We start from the raw sequence: 20986 nt of genomic DNA, 5'->3' as shown, positions 1-20986 counted from the left end.
TAATGCACAATAAACATGGCTATAATGTAATGTGTCTTTTGCAAAATATTTATAGCTATGTTTATAATGCTTTATGAATGCATAATTATTTGTTATGAATGTGTTTATTAAAAACATCGCCTTAGATAAAATGTTACCAATGTTACAATTTAGATATATCCTTTAAATATAATGTCTGTTGTACTATACGTGCTGTATATTTATACCTCATCTAATAAGCTATGTTATTAAATAATGTTCTTTTTTTAACCGCACTTTGATTAATTTCTAATGTCCTCTGTCCTGAACTCAGAGCACTAGTTTGTTTAAAAGAAATTATAGAACGCCACCCCAATCTAACGTGCATTAACATGCTAATTTTGGTCAATAACTCGTACCGTTCAAGGTAATGCTTTGATTGTTTAATGACATTCCCTTGCTCTTCAAAAAAGCAAGGCAATTTCCTATTAAAAAGCAGCACTAGTGCAATGGCTTCCAAAAGCACTTTGCAAATCCAATAATAAGGATTCTCATTAAGCAAAAGAACAGAAATTGGATTGAAACCATTTTTATGCCGAGTTCTAAGCTCCGGGCCTCTGGGATTGACTGCTGACTTCATTTTGACATCCCATTTCTGGGTGAATCTGCGTTGCATGTTGTGATCAATTTTAATGATCTGAAATGTCAAGATCTTCCTTGACTTCTGAGGCCTCCTGCCAGATGCTCTCAGCATAGCAGTGTTGCAATAGTGAGCCATCGATAAAGTCAGCAGTTCCTAATTGTGGGCACCAACCATGATGGTTTTCAGAAGAATCACAGCCAGCACTCGATGCTAGTTGTCTCTTTCACACTTTTAACGTTTTTGGAATTAGTGTAATTTATCTAATGGCGCAGACTGTGCCCCTTGTGGCACGTACACAAGAACTCTAGGCACTTTTGCTATGTTTATTGTATTTTAGGATGACACGTCTTTATGATATGATCTATCCTAAAGTGGCTACCACTGTGAGTAAGTTAAATATTAACCATCAAGAGGGAGCGGTTCAGAAAGCCAACGTTGGGCATTTTGGGAGCAGGGCCGGGCTTGGCTTTTAGACTGGCCACTTTCCATATCGAACCCTGAGAAAATTAAAACAGTAATCAATGTCCCTTGCCTTGCATTATCTGGCAATTTGTTCACCCTAAATTATTCAGAGGTAAGGCTTTTTTATATATATCTGCTCCGGTGTGTTTTCCAGATCCCGATCCCATCCAGTCGAATAGATTTACAGCATCTGTCCATTTATGATGGATATGGCAGTAAGCAAATAGTATAGATATTTATGCCATCTCTGACTTACAGAGATAATTAAAGTATATAAATTAATCAGGAGCAATTAATTAGGAACCTAATGTTCACAGCAGTACTTCTTTGCATGTATAATTTATATTTATTGATTTGTTTGGTTTCATTAGACTATGAGATAAGTGTGGGAATGCATTAGTCGAGAAAATGCGGAATTAGCATGCCACTGAACCCGGCGTAATTGATAGATCAGTCTGCAATCCTTGGCAAATGTACGGCTTTGTAAATGTCATAAGAAGTTACAATTGATGACTGATATTTTGCTCCATATCTCCGCAACTGATTAATGGTGTTTTTGAAAGCAGCAGCCCCAACTGGAGGCTGATAGGCATAAAGAATTTACCATTTAATCAGGCTAAAAATTTATTACCGTCCAGGCCAGAACTGTTGGCTTAAAATGCAATGTTTAAGTCGCTTATGTCCATAAGTGCAGTGCTGATGTTATTCTCTCAAGTCAGCAGACCAGTGTTATAGACTGCGTGCGCAGCCTTGTGGATTTTTCATCCAGTCTCCTGCCAGCATTTATCGCAGAGCTGGGGTCTCCATACCACACCCTCTGCTATGCGTGAGAGACAGTGCAGATGAGTCAGCTGCCAGAAAGAGTCCATATCACAAGATAGACGTATCATTCAATTCACGTTTTAATTATAAATATACTACCAGTCAAAAGTCTGGACACCCTTGCTTTTAAAGCATTTGTCTCTTTTTTAGCTATTTTATTTACCGTAGAGCGGAAAGCCTCGAGGCAATGAAGTCATGCATACTAAACTGAAATGATTAAAATAAATGCTTAACATCTCAAAATTTTCAAAAATTTTGGACTCTTCAAAATAGCCTTCTTTTGCTACGATGACAGAATCACAGACTCTTGGCATTCTGTCAACCAGCTTCCAGATGTAGCCACCTGGAATGCTTCTCCAACAGTCCTGAAGGAGTTTCCACAAGTTCTGGGCACAAGTAAGCTACCTTGCTCTTACTCTTCGATCCAACTCATCCCAAACCTGCTCTGTAGGGTTTAGGTCGGGGGACTGTGGGGGGCAGGTCATCTGTCACAACACTCCATCTCTTTCCTTATTCACTAGATAATAATTACAACATAACCTCGAGGTGTGCTTAGGGTCAAATGATTTTCAGTAGATGTGTCCAGACTTCTGACTGGTACAGTATATGCCCCGCATTTCCAGGGGACTGAATGTGGGATGGAGTCATGAACTAATAGCGTGATGCGCTGTGGTAATTTTAATGGACAATAGATCGTTGTCCAATGGACTCTTAACGTCTTTACTTACGTCATTTGCTGTGAGGGTTTACAGATGTATGTATTATGTTTCTTTAAACAAAACAGAAGTGTAGCTTTAAATGTTCTTCTCTACCACCCCTAAGCCTCTTCTCCTGTCGTGTTGTGGTAAATATGAAATAATGCTTCTTGTTGGGTGGTCGCTTTGCAGCAGTGACGAGCGCACAAGGGCAAATATGGAAGTAAGCGCTGTGAATAATTGGTTGGTAAACTGGTAATTGTTTTGTGCTGTGAGCCCAGGAAAAGCCTACAATGCAGCTGGAAAGCAGACTTGCATTTTTTTTGTTTTAGCTGAGGTTTTGGCCAATTTCTCTAGCCACGTTGACGACTTGCAGAATGTCCTGAGTAAGACCGTGCAGAAGCGGTGTTCAGTAGAAAGGACCCTTTTTCTGTGGTTTTCTTCACATTCCTGCAAGCCTCTGTCACCATCTGTACGCCCTGCTTACACCTGTCCCTGCTATTTCTGTCCAAAGTCCTGCTGTCTGTGGAATTGTGCTCCATGTTGGAGAACCACAGAGGACATGCAGGAAATGTTAGTGATAGACTAAATTAACCACATGTGCAAGTAATCTCTCCTCATTGTAACCTGATAGAGTCTTCTGCAAAACCAAGGCCTACGCAAAGGAGCATGGGAGAGAGCAGCAGTGGATAATGTGTGTCGATTCATGCAACACTCTTTGGCCATAAATAGCAGGAGCGTTTCTGCATTAGCTGCCGGGCCCCGGCAGGATAACTGTGCTTATTAGACCATTGTAGCGTTTGCCCTGACCACAGAATCACGCCAAAGAGTTGCTGGCAGACCTGGAGATTGCTGTTACTCTGGGGTATCTGCAGATCTTAACCTGATACAGGACAGCGGGCTGTGAGAGGGGCATATTGACATTTCTGGACTTCTGTGTTTTTAGGCCCACTGTGGGCTATCTGATTTCCCTACCATAGATCCCCAAAGACACACAGCTTATATTTTTCTAACCGGTGTATAAGTAAACTGTGAGATCGTTCGGGAGGTCAGATCAATCCCCGCTGTTTATTACCGTGAAATGTGACACCCCTTTTTAAATGCTCTCATCCCTTATGATTTAGTATCGGGTCTGCTTTATTTCCGTGGAGCATCTGTGTGGAGTGGGGGAGGGGGGGGGTGTTTTATGACCGTTGCACCAAAAAGCTTTTTTTTCCTTACTTTGCTTTTTAAAACAAAGATGGATTAATCGCTTCTTTGAAGAATCTTTTATGTACAGCTTTTAGTCTTGGAGGATATGTCATATTAACTGTAGAGATACCTCACTTACAGATCTTACAGAAGTAGTGGAAAAATGAACACAAGTTAAATGCTCCTAATAGATCTATAAACACTGAAATTACTTTTAAGTTCTGCTTTTAATATCTATAAAATTATTATATAGTGCTCCTTGGTGGGTCGTTTGATCAATAAAGTTGTCTTTGGGTCAAACTGCTATTCCATATACCCACATAAAGGACATGTGAGCGCTCACACACAGAGACTGTGCTTTCTAATAAGGACATGACTACACGTTTGCTGTGTGTGAACTGAATTTTATAAAAATAAAATTGCACACATAAAAATCTATGTGTGCAATCAAAATATTAAAAATGTCAAAAGTTTTGTATTTTGTTTGGTTACTTATGGATAAGGTTAGAATCCCCACAAAGGTACAATTGCAAACCTGTGTGTATGTGGGTGTGTGTGGATTAGGTTTCTATTACATTGTGGGGACAAAATGTCAAATGTGTGTGGAAGCAACTCTACGGCCTGATCCTTCTGAAAGTATATCATTATTTCACTTTGCTTTGGGTGAATGCTATAGGCATACATGTTACCTCTCATTCGGGGGTCATGTGAGAAACAGGACCTAACAGGAATTGTGCCCAGGGCACTTTGTGATGATGCAATCTCCAGAGGCCAATGAGAAGCCCAGGACGGCCCAGAAACATGTACAGGGAAATCAGTAAATTGTATTATATATTTCATATATATTGAAGTAATTAGCTAGGTGAACTCTGTTGAGTAAAGCATATTGTGCACCTTTCTTATTTATTTGTTTTTTTTGGAAACACTATCATATAGTTAATCCTAAAGACTTAGAGATCGCTGGAGAAATGGGAGGCAGGACTATCGAACCATGTGAAATTTACAGCTGCGTGGGCTCCAGCCGGGATGATTTTCAGTGCTCTCCGTAGCACACTGAGTAAAGCACGTCTGACATGTCATCAATGTGCACTGGGGCCATACTAAAGCGGAGAATGCTGCATTTGATCTTTGCGGGAGAGGCTCGATACCAGTCACGGCGTTATTTAAGTCCGCTGCCTTATCCAAACCTGTTTTCAGGTCCACGGGAAAATCGTTAGTTTGAGGGAAGGAGATCTTTCTGAGCAAGTCTGTTCCAGAGAGACTCATTTACCGGTAGCTGCGTAGCTTCTGAACGCAACGTTCTTCCTTTTGCTTGATTCCCCGGAATGAAACCTAAAGAAATGTATTAACGTTTCTGTATTTATTATAAGCAGATGCCATAGTTCAGTATAACCTGTTTTCTTATGTTTTTCTTATAGCCTCCTGCAAACTGTTTTACAGCCTAATGTTTACTAGCCAGGAGAGACAAATTCCCTTTTTACTTGAACACATAACCCAAGATACGCCAGGCTGTCCAGCAACGTCTTCACACTGCTGAGCATTTAACCTGCTCACCAATATCATTGTTACTGACAAACTTAATGCATCAGACTTCACGCTATGCATTAATGCGTATTCTGTGTAGATTCGTCATCTTGGTGATGTCTCACAAATGACTAAAGCGAAGAAATATTTTATGTTTGTGACACCTGAGCAAGGCAATACGAGCGTATCAACAACCACCACAAGGATTTTAGCACTGGATTTTACATAGATATGCATCATAAATCATTACATTCAAGACTTTTCAATCGGCACTGATCAAACCAGGTATTATCTCTCAAAATGTGGTATTTTATCCATGCACATATCAATTTCTCCAGATGAAAGCAAAATTCTAATGTAACTATATACATATACACTCACCGGCCACTTTATTAGGTACACCTTGCTAATACCGGGTTGGGCCCCCTTTTGCCTTCAGAACTGCCTTAATCCTTCGTGGCATAGATTCAACAAGGTACTGGAAACATTCCTCAGAGATATTGGTCCATATTGACATGATAGTGTCACGCAGTTGCTGCAGATTTGTCGGCTGCACATCCATGATGCGAATCTCCCGTTCCACCACATCCCAAAGGTGCTCTATTGGATTGAGATCTGGTGACTGTGGAGGCCATTTGAGTACAGTGAACTCATTGTCATGTTCAAGAAACCAGTCTGAGATGATTCAAGCTTTATGACATGGTGCATTATCCTGCTGGAAGTAGCCATCAGAAGATGGGTACACTGTGGTCATAAAGGGATGGACATGTTCAGCAACAATACTCAGGTAGGCTGTGGCGTAACAATGATGATCAATTAGGGGCCCAAAGTGTGCCAAGAAAATGTCCCCCACACCCTTACACCACCACCACCAGCCTGAACCGTTGATACAAAGCAGGATGGATCCATGCTTTCATGTTGTTGACGCCAAATTCAGACCCTACCATCCGAATGTCGCAGCAGAAATCGAGACTCATCAGACCAGGCAACATTTTTCCAATCTTCTATTGTCCAATTTCGGTGAGCCTGTGCGAATTGTAGCCTCAGTTTCCTGTTCTTTGCTGACAGGAGTGGCACCCGGTGTGGTTTTCTGCTGCTGCAACCCATCTGCCTCAAGGTTCGTCGTGCATTCGGAGATGCTCTTCTGCATACCTTGGTTGTAACGAGTGGTTATTTGAGTTACCGTTGCCTTTCTATCAGCTTGAACCACTCTGGCCATTCTCCTCTGACCTCTGGCATCAACAAGGCATTTTCGCCCACAGAACTGCCGCTCACTGGTTGTTTTCCCTTTTACGGACCAATCACTGTAAACCCTAGAGATGGTTGTACGTGACAATCTCAGAAGATCAGCAGTTTCTGCAATACTCAGACTAGCCCGTCTGGCACCAAACAACCATGCCACGTTCAAAGTCACTTTAATCACCTTTCTTCCCCATTCTGAAGCTCGGTTTGAACTGCAGTGGTTCATCTTGACCATGTCAACATGCCTAAATGCATTGAGTTGCCACCATGTGATTGGCTGATCAGTAATTTGCGTCAACGAGCAGTTGGACAGGTGTGCCTAATAAAGTGGCCGGTGAGTGTATATTATATATAAAAGCTTTTATACATGTATGTTTTATATAAGGGTCGTCATGGTGGTGCAGTGGTTAGCACTGTTGCGTCACACCACTGAGACCCTGGTTCAAGTCTCCACCTGGGTTACATGACTGCGAAGTTTGCATGTTCTCCCCATGTCCTCGTTGGGTTTCCTCCGGGTACTGTGGTTTCCCCCCACAGTCCAAAGACATGATGAGGCTAATTGGAGTTGCTAAATTGCCTGTAGGAGTTCATGTATGAGTGTGCCTTGTGATGGGCTGGCCCTCCCATCCAGGGTTGTTCCCTGCCTCGTGCCCATAGCTTTAGGCTCCGGACCCCCCGTGACCCAGTTGGATAAGTGGTTTGGTGGATGGATGGATGGAATTTTATATATATATGTATATATATTTTTATAATGTTTATATAAGTTTTTTCTGTTAGATATTAATAGCAATAATAATGAGATTAGACAAGATAGATATGTATATATTTTTAAAAAGAGTTTATGTCCATGATTTTACAGTTTGTGTTGCACCCAACCTCCTGAAAGAAATCTGTCTGGCTTTGGTGACAGTAAGAAAGGAGACTCAGTCGTATGGGGAGCGGGAGGTTAAAAGTTGCATGAGGAGCAGGAGGCTCAATTGCATGGGGAGTGGGAGGTTAAAAGTTGCATGAGGAGCAGGAGGCTCAATCGCATGGGGAGAGGGAAGTTCAGTTGCATGGGGAGCGGGAGGCTCAGTCGCATTGGGGAGTGGGAGGCTCAATCGCATGGGGAGCGGGAAGTTAAAAGTTGCATGGTGAGCTGAAGGTTCAGTCGCATGGGGAGCGGGAAGCTCAGTCGCATGGGGAGAGTGAGGCTCAGTTGCATGGAGGGTGGGAGGCTCAGTTGCATGGGGAGCGGTAGGTTCAGTCGCATTTTGGAGCGGGGGCTCATTCGCATGGGGAGTGGAAGATTAAAAGTTGCAAGGGGAGCGGGAGGTTCAGTCGCATGGGGAGAGGGAGGCTCAGTTGCATGGGGAGAGGGAGGCTCAGTCGCATGGGGAGAGGGAGGCTCAGTCGCATGGGGAGAGGGAGGCTCAGTCGCATGGGGAGAGGGAGGCTCAGTCGCATGGGGAGAGGGAGGCTCAGTCGCATGGGGAGAGGGAGGCTCAGTCGCATGGGGAGCGGGAGACAGGCCAGGCTTTGCTGGGATTGCTCGTATCTCTGCTCACTGGAGCTACAGGAGACACAGATGGCAGCTATTGGCCTACCTGGGCAGTCAGGTGCTACTGGTTGGCTGTTTGGGGGTATGGGGACCAGGCCTGCTAATCTTCACACACATGTATATGTATCTAATTAATGCTGCTTTGGACTTATGAACAACTATGCCTAGTCAATATGAGGTCTCCAATGGAATGAATGGACTAAGTGCAACTAAGTGGACTAACAGCTTTTATAACCACTTTTTTTCTTCTTTTGGGAGACTTCTGATAGGCTGCGGTCAGTCTGTTTTCTGAGATCTAAGTCTCCAACCACAATAAATTCTATAATTATGTTTGTTAAACAGCTAAAGAAAGAAATTGAAAGAGAAATTATACCCCAAGAGAGAATGGAAAAAATAAGTTCGCTACAGGTCATAGAAATTCAGTGAGCTGAATGATTCATCCTCATTAAAGACCAGTTTTTATTATATGGAGCTAATAATGCAAAGGACATAGAGGTTAAATGTCAAATAAGATAGACAGTTAATCCCCTTAGAGAATAACAGCACACCTGCAGGTGGGGAGGAACAATAGCTTTATATACATATAAAAGCAAAAAATCTGCATAAATTAGAATGGGCTGTGCACTAAAAACATTTTTCACTGATATAATTTCACTGACATGGGTCGGTAACTGCAAATGTGCATATAGCTGAATAAGTAAATAAATCACATCCCTTTTACTTCTGGGTTACTGAAGAAGGTCACCTGACCCGTACATTAGGCTGCGACTGTAATCGTTAGCAAATTAACTGAGGCTCCTCTTGGTTCAGCCTTTGCAGACACTCCCCCCACCCCCTTAATTCAATTCAGGCCCACCCTAGAAGATGGAATCCTGGGAAGCAGTGATTGTTTCCACAATGAGGTGAAATGGAGCCAGGACCCAATCACACTGGCAAAAAGTAATGGAAAACAAAAGCTGGTTGTCACTGTGGACCAGTGCCGGCTTTTGATAGGTCAAATGAACATCTCTGACATTTGCTGCAAGCCGAAGATTGCTTATCGATCTATATCAAAATATTCATGCTAATCCTCAGCAGCAAGCACCATTTTCGGGCTAATCAGATAGCTGTCTTGTTTAGAGCAGTTCATCGAACTAATCAGTCCTAGGTCCAGTCAAATGGGCTTTGCTCTTTAAATTTGGACCCTGGACCTTGATTGAAGGGTCCTGGGAAAGGTGTTGACAAACCAAATTGTTTGCTCCTGAGACCAAATACAAAGTAATAGGCAGTGAATTTGTTCATTAGGGGCTGAGCCTGGAAGGTTCGAGAGCGTTGCTACCAAAGTCACTGGAGGTGACGTGTTGCTCGTCGATCAGAAACACGCAGGTCCTGGGAAAGGTTGATGTCGTGTGCGGGAGGCATCGCCGTTTTTATACCTCTTACTGAAAAACTGTGGGAAATTCTGGAAACTGCCATTTGAGATTCACAGAAAGGATGAGACCTTCTCTGCTTGGAGTAACAGACCTTGTGTTTTTCCCATGTATCAGGAGACAGACATTAAATGCGACTTTAAAAAAAAAAAATAAAAAATCAGAGCACAAGGCAAAAAAATGTCTCTGAGGGAAACTGGCTTTATTTGTCTGTTCGGTAGACATCCTCATCCTGGGGTTTAGTGACTTCTATCATTTCTCTTGAAGCTCACCAGGGGAAGTGCTTGGATGTGAGTTCATTATCCCTGGAGAATGAGGAGCATTTAGAGTGGCATTCCTCTCTCGTGGTTATATCAGAATATACTTTACCTTTGGACTCGGTGCCTGATTGCTCTCATACTCTGGTATATAGTACTATTTGGGGTATAACATTAGCTGCACTGTATGGTGGTGAGTACAAGGCAAATGGAAAGTATTGATCTGTGACTCTTCCTGATAAATTCACTAGAATGTTTAACTGGCATACATTTTCTCCGTAAGAAAATCACACAGCATACATACATTGGGCTGGACTTTCCTAGGCAGCCAAGCTACAATGGGATTATGGGTAATACACAGCAATCTACATCCTCTGCTCCTATGAAAGGTTTAAAGAAAATACCATTTGCAGAATGTCCCCATATAACACTCTCCTTAGAATGCTGTACATTGTTTTCTCATTTTTCTGTTTGAGTCTTCGCTCCCAAGTCGCGACACAGGGTATTTTAAATCCATTGAGTTATTACCCAAAGAAATCTCTGACGAAAACACATTGCAAGAACATGGGATTATCCTGCTAAAGGATGTGGGGCTAATGTCCTGCCATATGGCTGGAAGTATAATGAGGAGCGGCCAGTAGGAAGCTTAGTCACACACCAGGTATTAGTGTCAGCAATTATTGCCTGAATGTCCCGTCACCTCTTCAAGACGCAGCCAGCATACTATATTTATCAGGGATTCCCACACATCCCATCAGACAAACTGCATTCAGATCCATGCCAGCTGCAGTAAGGTCCTCCACTGCTTCTTCACTGTGTCACTGCATATAAGTCTGCTGCTGTTCTCGTTCTTGATCTTGTTACTGTCATTACTCTCATCTTTTCCTACATTGTTGATTATGTTACGTTAAGAACCAAAAATAATATTATTAATTAGGTCCCTTTATATTCCTTGGTGGACAACAGAAAATATATCATATTCATGTTTTTTCCACTCTTAAAATATGAAACATAATTTTAAATGCTGCATATTTCAGTGTTTGTACGATATACACAGTGTTCATGTAACTTTTTGTGATTCCTGTTGTCACACAGAATACCCAAGGGCGTCAGAGGGGCATGGATGCCTGACAGACTCAGGGGGCCCAGTACTTTACAGGGGCCTCAAATACGTAAAATGATAAAGTTATATAATGTAATGGGGGCAGGGGGCCCCAAGCTACTCCCCTGCTAATACCAATTACTTATTACTGTTTGATGTTTGGGGTGGCATGTGGCTCAGCAGGTTAAGCCTCTGTGCCTGTGATCAGAAGGCCACCAGTACTAAACCCGGCCTCAGCAGAATAGTTACATGTCCGGAGGCCCTTGCCGTAGGTGACTACCTTTCGCTGTGACCCCCCCAAGATTGCTGTTGTTTGTGCGTGTCTCATGGAGAGCAGAATGGGGTAGGCAAAAAGAGAATAGATGAAGTATAATTATATTCTGGTATTTAAAATAAACATCTTGCAATTTATGATGTTCTCAGTCTATGCATCATGGTGTGGGAAGGACGTCAAGGGAAGGCCAAACATCACAGGGGAAGTAAAGTAAATGGACCACAAGGGGTCAAAACAAGGCAGGAAAAAAACTAGGGAGAGACACGGGGCGCTTGGTAAACACGGGGCGCATGTAGTCAGCAATATAACATTACAATGACCAGACTGGAGAGCTCAGGACAAGGAGGCACTATATACACCACAGATGAGGGAGCAGACGAGAGGCACCTGGGTATCATCCACACGAGGGCTGAAATGAGAGGCAGGGTTAAACGAGGAACAGGTGAGGTTCGTTAGTACCAAACCACAGGGAACACGGGGGGGAAGAGCATGCGGGGCATGACACTACGTACTGGCAGTCCTCAGGTTGTGAACGAAATCCGATCTAAATCTGTCTTCAGCTTGAATTTGTACATAAGTCAGAAATATAAGAGTAAAGTACAGAATAATAATAATACAGTAATAATAAGAGTAACTACATAGGGTACTGTACCTCAAGCTGACAAACTGCTGAAATCACCCAATGATTTCACCAGCATCACAAGGTAGTTCACATGTTCGTTATTACAAATCATTGCATTTAACACAATTTTTTTATATAATAGGTGAGGTGATCACCGGCAGACGAGCAGAGAAGCAGGGAATCCAGGGAGTCGAAAAATGGGAATCCAAAACACAGGGTTTATTCGGGAAACAAGCGACACGGCACAAAATGTCAATGACAGACCTGGGGTTACAAACTCTGACGTGGACTTAAATACACCAGAGGAATCAAACTAACAGAAAACAGCTGGTCGCAATCGGGGTAGCACATGTGCTTAATGAGGGGACGTGGCACACACGAGGATCGTACGAGCAGGTCATGACAGGACCCTCCCCCCCTCATCCCCAAAGGCACGCACTCTGGGCACGCCTCAAGGGAGGCAACGGGTGAGACGGGACCGGGGACACGAGACCTGGAAGACAAAAGCAAAAACCATCAACGAACGACCAGGAACAGGACGGACATACAGAACAGGCACAGAGACAACAGGATAGACGAACACATGGAAGGCAAACAGGCACAGGGCATAGGGGCACTAGGAAAGGAGCCACAGGGGAAACACAGGAGGAATGAAAGGCCCAGGAGTGAAAAAAGGAGACACAGAGGGATGAGGAGCAGACACAGGAGGCCAAAAACGAAAGGACGGGGAACAACGGGGATTTGAAAGGGAACCCCAGTGACAGCCGCAGGGGCAACAGGTGACCGCAAGGCCGGAGCAGGAGGGGACCTCAGAGGGAGCACCAGGGGAGGGAGGAGGAAGCTGAAGGGGACCTCGGCGCAGGAGAGGAGGCAGGCGAAGCCGTGAAAGGTGATGGGGTAGCCACAGCCGGCGAAGGCGCAGCCGACCGAGGAATCGAAGCGGGGATACCTGTAGGACCCCCATGAGCCACAGCCAGGGAGACAGAGGGCGAGCCATGGGGCAGAGTGGGCGAGACTCAACCCCAGCGTCGGTGCCCTCTCCCTTTCCGGGACACCGACAGGTGGGGACCTGGCCGGGATTGACCCCGCTGGGGCGGTGGCAGAGGAGTCCTCATCCTGGAGGAATCCAATGGGGTCATCAGGGAGATCCCCGAGGGGTCCCACTTGAGCTCCTCCTCCTCCAAGGGGGACGGAGCGGTGGTCGGACAGTCCGGGACCTCCTTGGGGACTGGTGTCGCGGGTGCTGGGCCGGGTACTGAGGGGACTAGAGCAGGGGTTACAGTGGCCGGATCTGGGATGGGTGGAGCAGAGGCGGCGTGAGCCGGGACAACAGGTTCAGGCAGTGCTGGGACATCGGGTGCAGGCAGTGCAGGAGGCGTGGGCGCACCCGGGACCTCAGGCGGAGCAGCGACCTCGGGCGGAGGCACCTCAGGTGGTGCTGTAGGGGTCTGCACCTCAGCAGCAGGCATGGTCCCTTTAAGGATCTTCGGGACCGGCAGGTCAGGCTTGGGCAGCACAAGCAGGTCAGGAACGATGGGCAGAACAGGCAGGTCAGGAACGACGGGCAGAACAGGGACATCAATTATTGCTGCCAGGGTTGGCACCGTAAAAGCGGGCGTTGCCCCTTTAAGAGCCCATTGAACCCACAGGATAGCATCCCATACTGCCCTGGCCCCCTTATTAGCCAGGCATGCCTCCCTGAAGCTATAAGCTGTTAGCGGAAGACGGATGGTGGCTTAGCAACCTCTGCCATGTGCAGCATGACTGGCTGGGTCCAACAGTTGCCGGAGGTATTCGTGCACCTCTTCCATGAGGTGCGCGTTCCCGAGTGGAGACATCTCGCTTAAGAGGGTCCCGCTCCCTCTGGCTAACTCTCGGACCTCAGGCTGATTTAGCAAGAATATCACCTCTTGTAGTAGACCGAGGCCCTGGGTTTCGGTCTGCCGTGGTGGGTCTTCAGAGAGGTCTGTCATTCTGCTGTGATCGCCGTCAAGACGAGCAGGGAAGAGGGGAATCAGAGACGGGAAACGGGAATCCAAAACTTGGGGTTTATTCGGGGAACGAGCAACATGGCACAAAACGTCAATGATAGACCTGGGCTTACGAACTCTGACATGGACTTAAATACACCAGATGAATCAAACAGAAAACAGCTGGTCACAGTCGGGGTAGCACACGTAGTTAATGAGGAGGCGTAACACACACGAGGATCGTATGAGCAGGTCATGACAATAGGCTTTCCAGGAGTCCGTTTGTAAGTATGAGTTGTCCTTGATTTGGACGTTCCTAACCCACAGACTCCCCGTGTACCACAGTTAAAATGAAACTTTTTTTTGTTTGTTTGAAGGCTGCTGCGAGTTCTGAAGGTTTTTCAAGGTGTGTGTGTGTGTGTGTGTGTGTGTGTGTGTGTGCCCAAGAGCTTTCAGAAGGTGACAGGTGATGTGACATTTGATGTGAGTAGCAGTGGAAGCCCCCCCCCCGGAACTGTTCTTACGGAGCTGTGGGGGCTGGGCGGTGAGGAGGGGCTTACGCGTTCCCCCGGTTGCTATGCAGGGAGTGACCCTGTCATCGGCCGCCTCCAGCAGCGTCCGTAAACAGTAGTTGCTCGGTATGTAGGCAAGATTGAGTTATGTGTGTTCTGAGGGTGGCAGACGGATGTGAGATGGCCCGTATGCCCAAACACATCCAGCTAGCTATTAATTACCACTGATACAGATGGCAAAAGCTGTAAACCACAGTGCATAAAACAGGAATCTGCACTTAAATTTGACACAGTTTGTCTTTCATTCGCTGCAGTCTGTATTTATGTACAGAACACTCCGGGAATGCTGTGAGACATTTTCTGTTGGCAAGGTATTGTCCACTAATGCAAAAACATGTATAATTAATGATATATTGTAAATAATCTGTATTGTAATTACCTCTTTCAATTAAGTTGTTGCTATTATTCGGCTGTAGGTTTGCATGATGTTTGACTGTGTCAATGGACAGGCATGAGTTTGAGGATCGCTTCTTACATTGAGGTGCACTGTTCTCTCACACCTCCAGGATTTGGGGGTTCAAATCTCACCTCTGCTTTGTGTGGGTGTGGTGCTTGTACATTCTCCCCTTGGCAGGTAAGCTTTCTTTGTGCATCCTGTCGCAATCAGTGCCTCATAGTGTGTGTATATCGGTGCCTTCCATTTGAACTCGAAATTTGGGATTTACGGCTTCCTAGTGAGAAATATCAACTGGAACGCGCCCAGAAATTTCAACTAGGAAAGTTGGAGGAACCTCAGAATTCAAGATGGCTACCCCCTTCATTAACAAAAGTGAAAGCTGTGGTTACATTGGGTTTATTAGCACATATGTCTTATTTGTGTTTCATTAAATTAGTCCTACATACAGTACTGGTCAACTGGACATGTTGCTGCGTTGTCCGTATGTTTGTATCAACTGGCATTGCTAAGTGGTTTTCCAATTTGTTGTTCTGGAACATGGTTACCTCGAGAGTGACATCATTCGCAGTTCCGACATCCACCCTCCGAGGCAAATGGAACACAGCATTGGGATAGGCTCCATTCCCCCGGCTCCTTAAAAACCCTGCCCAGGATAAGCAGTCAGAAGATAGATGGATAACTTTTTGCACAAAGTTGGAAGGAAGTGCATGTACTTCAATGTGGAGCCCAAGGGTATGGCGCTTTGGGTGTCAAGGTGTCAGAAGACCTTAAGGAGACGTGCTCAGGTGAACCAAAGGTGGAGAAGACTGGCTTCAACGTCAGGGGCCATCTTTCATGTGCAGTCGATAGTGACAAGAAAAGGAGAATCACTGGTCAGTTTGACGAAGAATCCCCTAAGGCTACTGTCTAACCAGGAAATGGAGCTTTGTATAAATTTTAGGCCTGCCTCGATGGAAGAGGCTACTTCTGCTTACTGCTGTTGTTGTTAGGTACAGCACTTTTTTGCCTATACTTAGTATCTGTGTTCTGTCTCAGATGCCGTAAGAATCTGTTGTGTCTCTTGTTATTGGTTCGCATGTAATTGTTTCTTTAAGGCTAATTCTTTGCATCGTTATGTAAAAATAAATATATGCAAATGTAGCTCGTACAGCTTCACACATGGGAGTAAATAAGACTATTTCACTACTAGCTGTTCACGTCGATGTTTACCTGAAATTGGGTCATCACTTGAGGATGACAAAAGGATTTACACACACACCTGCAAAAAAATGGGTTTGAGCATTGATAAACTTCATTTTATACTTTACAGTAACTATGCTACATTTTGCCAATATGGCACCCAGACAGGCAGCCAGTGTTTTGGTGACTTGTGTGTTTGTTAAATTTGCATATGGCATCACAATTTGACTCACTGTTACACTGTTACATTGCACATACCTTTATCTGCAGTTTGCTTGTGTATTTATGTCATTATTTATTTATTGATCTACTTATTTGATTGTTTATTTTTTGCTTTAACTTTCGTTTTCCTATCTTTGCATATTTCTTATCTTTTTATACGTCTTTCCTGGATTGACACTATGTTAACACCTGCACCAAAAGAAATTCATTGTACACTTGGTACTTGGTGATTAATGAAAGATTCTGCACTCCCCCCCCCCCCCAAGATTCTGGTAAGCAGTACCCAGTTGCTAAAGGTATCAGTAATGAGTTTCTTTATCTGTATCTTCGTATTATTTCATTTAGCATGTAGTGCTTAGCCGTCTATTGCTTCATTACAATCATTATATTCAGAAGGGAAGAGAAAAGAAGAGCACAATGGACCCATTAGGATCAATAGGCCCATTGTGTCTTTTTCTACGGTTTCTTAAGCTCAATTTCCCATAAAGCCTTGGTGCTGAGGAAACGTCAAATCTTCTGGATAATGGACAAACAAGATGATGATCAATGAGTTTGATTGGTTATGACCTTCACACTTGCAAAGAGAAGACGAATATCCATTCATTCTCCTCTTTGAGTCACACTTTGTGAGTCACATTTAGAGGGGACACCCTGGATGGGATGCCAGTCCATCAAATGGTACATACATGCATTCAAATACCAAAAATACATCAGCTCAACATACACATGGCCATTCCCTATGTAATTCCACTATATAGCTTACATATGTAAATGCTGACCTTTTTATCCACCTGTTACTTTACTGCAAATTGCACACTATTTATTATGATAATTATAGTTATCGTTTAATGTTTATTGTTTAATGTTTTGTCTGTGTATATCTATGTCTTGGAACTGAGCCTCCAAGCATTTCACTACACATTGTACTGAGTATATCTGTGCATGTGCCAAATCAAATATTGATTCATTGCGTCATAGGTGGTGTGGTGGCGCAGTGGTTGGCACTGTTGCCTTACATCTCTGGGACTATGGTTCCAGTCGCTGCTGTGGTTCCATGTATGTGGAGTTTGCATGTTCTCAGCATGTGGTTTCAGCCACATTCCAAAAACATGCTAAGGTGAAGTAGAGTCACCAGTCACTCATAGGCGTGTGTGAGTGTGGCCTGTGATGGTGTCCCACCCCATCCTGGGTTCTTTCCTGCCTTTGTGCCCATAGTCTCTGGACCCCCCCATAACCCTGATAAAGTGGTTACAGAAAATGGCACACAGCACTGAGTGTAAACTGTGCATATGACCAAAGTATCCCAGGCACTGACTCCTGCTTGAAAATATAGTGCTTCTTACTGTACACCTTATTGTTTACAATGTGGATCAGGAACAGCATGATCCTGTACTAACTAAGCAGATCGATGGACTCGGAACAACAAAAATAATACTATAGTTAGCAGACACAACAATGCAGTGGTAAGTAGAACTGGCCCATGTTTCTACCAATTTTTGCCTCAGTAATTGGCACCATCGCGTCCTAAGTGGCGGATGTAGCTTAGTAAACAGAGTTTAACAAACACTAGCAAGATGGCAGAACGCATTGTCTACCTGCAGGCATTCGCAATTTGCCTGTAGGTAGAATAGTACGCACCTACTCATACTGTCATTGCGATTCTTGTTCAGGAACCAGCTATTTTTTGGTTCTCAACACAAAACTTTTTTTTAAGCTGTTTTAATTTTAGTGTAAACAGGCAGAACCATTCAAAAACAGCTTCACAAACCGGAATGGAACCGATTTTCCACCAGTGGAAAAGTCCTATTAGAGAATGAAAGTCATCATTCCACTGCACAGTTACTTATTGGCTTTTCCCAATCATTCTGTAGGGATAAAAAGTTAGTCTTGTTTACCAGATATTTTATGTGTTCAGTGTACAGCTCACTGGCAGTGCAAAGTATAATGAGATACAAGATATTTTAAAATGATAGTTTGTGATCTCATACTTGGAATAGGTTTTTAACCATATTAAATATGTTCTTAAGAACGGCATTAGCATACATGCGGCATTATCTACTGAGTACACAACTTCACAATGTAAAAACGTTAATATGAAATAACCTGTATAAGTATAAGCTAATATACTCATGTAGTGTAACTTGTTTTCTTAAAATATTCTACCTATAAATTGCAGTTACGAGGGTGACCTGAATAACACATTTTCTGGTTATTACTGCTGAGGGAAGTGCAAGGTGATCAATTTTGCGGGAAATTTTGTTGTAAATTTTGATAACCCTACAGGCGCAAGTATCCAGAATGATGTAGTTCAACTACAGTGCATGTGATAATTGCAAATATCTTAGTACAGGGCATAGTTTTAGAGGGCTCCTCTTAGTATCTTATTTTATTCAGTTTAATAGGGCATTTTATATGGAATGGTTTGGTAAAACTGTTTTGAACTACTTTGAATATGAACCCTACAAAGATAAAGTGCCTTTCATCTTCTTGATTTTATTTTTATGTGGCAGTTAATGTTCTTTTAATCTTAATTTTCACTAAATCATGAAAGGGGCCAAATACAGTATCTGGTGATTTCGTCACGCCTTAACATTTGGTGCCTGTCCAGGATAGACGGAATCTGCGGATTTCTGCCGCATTTCCCCTAATCGTGAAGGGTGTGCTGGGAAAGTTTATTATTTATTTGTTCCACAGTAGACAGGGAATATTGGTAATCCATTCTTTAATTTTAATTAGTGGAAAGTTCTACTATTATGTAACAGGGTTTAATGAGCTGACAAGTTCTTCACTACCTTAACTTCTAATTACCCACAAAAACCCTGACGTGCTCCTGGTTCCTGAATCCTGGCAAACAGCCAGTCACAGTTGTACTTGCCGACTCCCTTTGGCTGCAGCTACTGCTACCTGTCTAAGGCCCAATCAGAGCCGGGGGTGGCGGCCTGGCTGCCGTTTATCACCATAGCGTGAATTATTGTCACTGACTTGCACAATGTTGCATCTTTTGGATATATGAGTTGTAAGATTTGTTTCTTCATTTTTGTCTTCATTGATGCCATCTACTAATACCTTTATGCCAGTGTTTCCCAATCTGGCACTCATCGACCCCCAGATCCACTTTTTTGCTCCCTCTATGGGAGTTGGGAGGGAGCAAAAAAACATGGACTGTCTGGGGGTCCCTGTGGACTGGAATGGGAACCACTGCTTCCTACCAATCTCTCTCCATCTCCCTGCCCTGGATTTCATCCTGTACCTCCTGTTTCCTGCTTTATTCCTCCATTACATCTACTCATCTTTTGTCAGTCCACACCACACTTCTTGAAACGTGATATTCTAACTCCCATTATCAACGTATTTAACCAGTGCCTGATTGCTGTGATTGATTTGCTATATTTAAAAATCTTATGGATAAATTTCTTTTAAGCTAAAGTTTTAGAAATGGTTGTTGTCTCTGAACTTGAAGCACAATTAGCTTCCTGTAAAGCTTACAAGCCCCTTTCCATCACATTTTTGCTCTCGCCCCAGCACTGAGACATCTCTCCGTCGGGCCTTTAGGGTTGATGCTGATTCTGGAACTTTCGACATCCCTCAGTGCTGTGAGAATCTAATGTCATACTACAAATACAGATCACACAAACTAGCAGGCATCATTCTGTACCAGATCCTATGTCCTACAGTGAACCTAAACACAGATTGCTCAGTGCAATCAAGCAGCCAGATAGCACGCCGCAGCCCAGCGAGAGACAGGTCATCCGCTTGCCGCATCACACCTTCAGCAGCAGTGTGGAGGTGAAAAGCTGGCCAGGAAAATAGTAGAAAGAGTGGACAGCGCAATCTGCTAATGCAGTGTTTCCCATTCTGGGCCTCGGGGACCCACAGACAGTCCACATTTACAGGGAGCTTAGAAAGGAGCAAAAATGTGGAGCAGGGAGGGAGCAAAAACATGGAATGTCTGTGGGTCCCCAGGGACTGGGTTGGTAAACACTGTGCTAATGCATTAACCCCCTTTAGCATCTCTGCTAATATCCACATGACATGACTAAGAAGGGCCCAAACAGATTATGGAAGCATTAAAACATTAAAGATCACAACTAAAGCATATTGCAATTGGAATGATGCCACTAGATGCCCCAACTGGCCTATGGTTTCCTGCATCAGGATATGCAAAATATGTTTAATTGTTGTGCAATTATGACTCAACTGCCACTGCCAATTAAAGGGAAATTAACTAAAGGGTTTAAGTGCACATTCCTGCTCTGATAGCATGTTTGATTGAAATACGACTTGGTGATAATGAAGATTGAATGAAGCCCTTGGATAATTGCCCGACAAAGGAACTTGAGTGTCAATCTTTGGCAATGAAGGATAGCTGATATAGGCAACATAATCATCAGCTCTCTAGTGTCAAATAATATAATCCCCCCCCCCCAAAAAAAAAAAAACCCAAAAAACTTCACTTATTCAATCATTTCAGTTTTTTAGATTAAACGTTGATTAACTGAAGCTGTATCTGTTGATCTGGTTTAATTACAAATGTGTTTCTCTTTCACTTCATTCACTTTTATCCTTGTGCAAAAAATAGTAACAATGTTGTTCTTTTTTCTCTTTTGCGTAGAGATATCTTTGTTCTTGCAGGATAAAGCCGATTCAGAGCTTCATTCTTGTGAGCTGTTTTTATCTCACTTTCATTAAGTGTGTAGAAGAATATTTTGGTTCATATTTTTCCAATTTATAATGTCTCTATAAAGGGTAAGTCTGATGGTATACTTTGAAGGTGACTTGTAGACAGTATTAGCTATTCAGGGTGCTCAGTGCCTATCGAGTACCTCACAGTAACAGAGACTCACGCATTTTTTTACAGGAAGAGATTACATTTTAATAGTGCTCATTGGTAATTACCTCTGTGAA

This window comes from Brienomyrus brachyistius, chromosome 13, assembly GCF_023856365.1.
Source record: "Brienomyrus brachyistius isolate T26 chromosome 13, BBRACH_0.4, whole genome shotgun sequence".
NCBI classification, from domain to species: Eukaryota; Metazoa; Chordata; class Actinopteri; order Osteoglossiformes; family Mormyridae; genus Brienomyrus; species Brienomyrus brachyistius.
The sequence above is the reverse complement of the archived record's forward strand: the minus strand, read 5'-3'. Positions refer to the sequence as shown.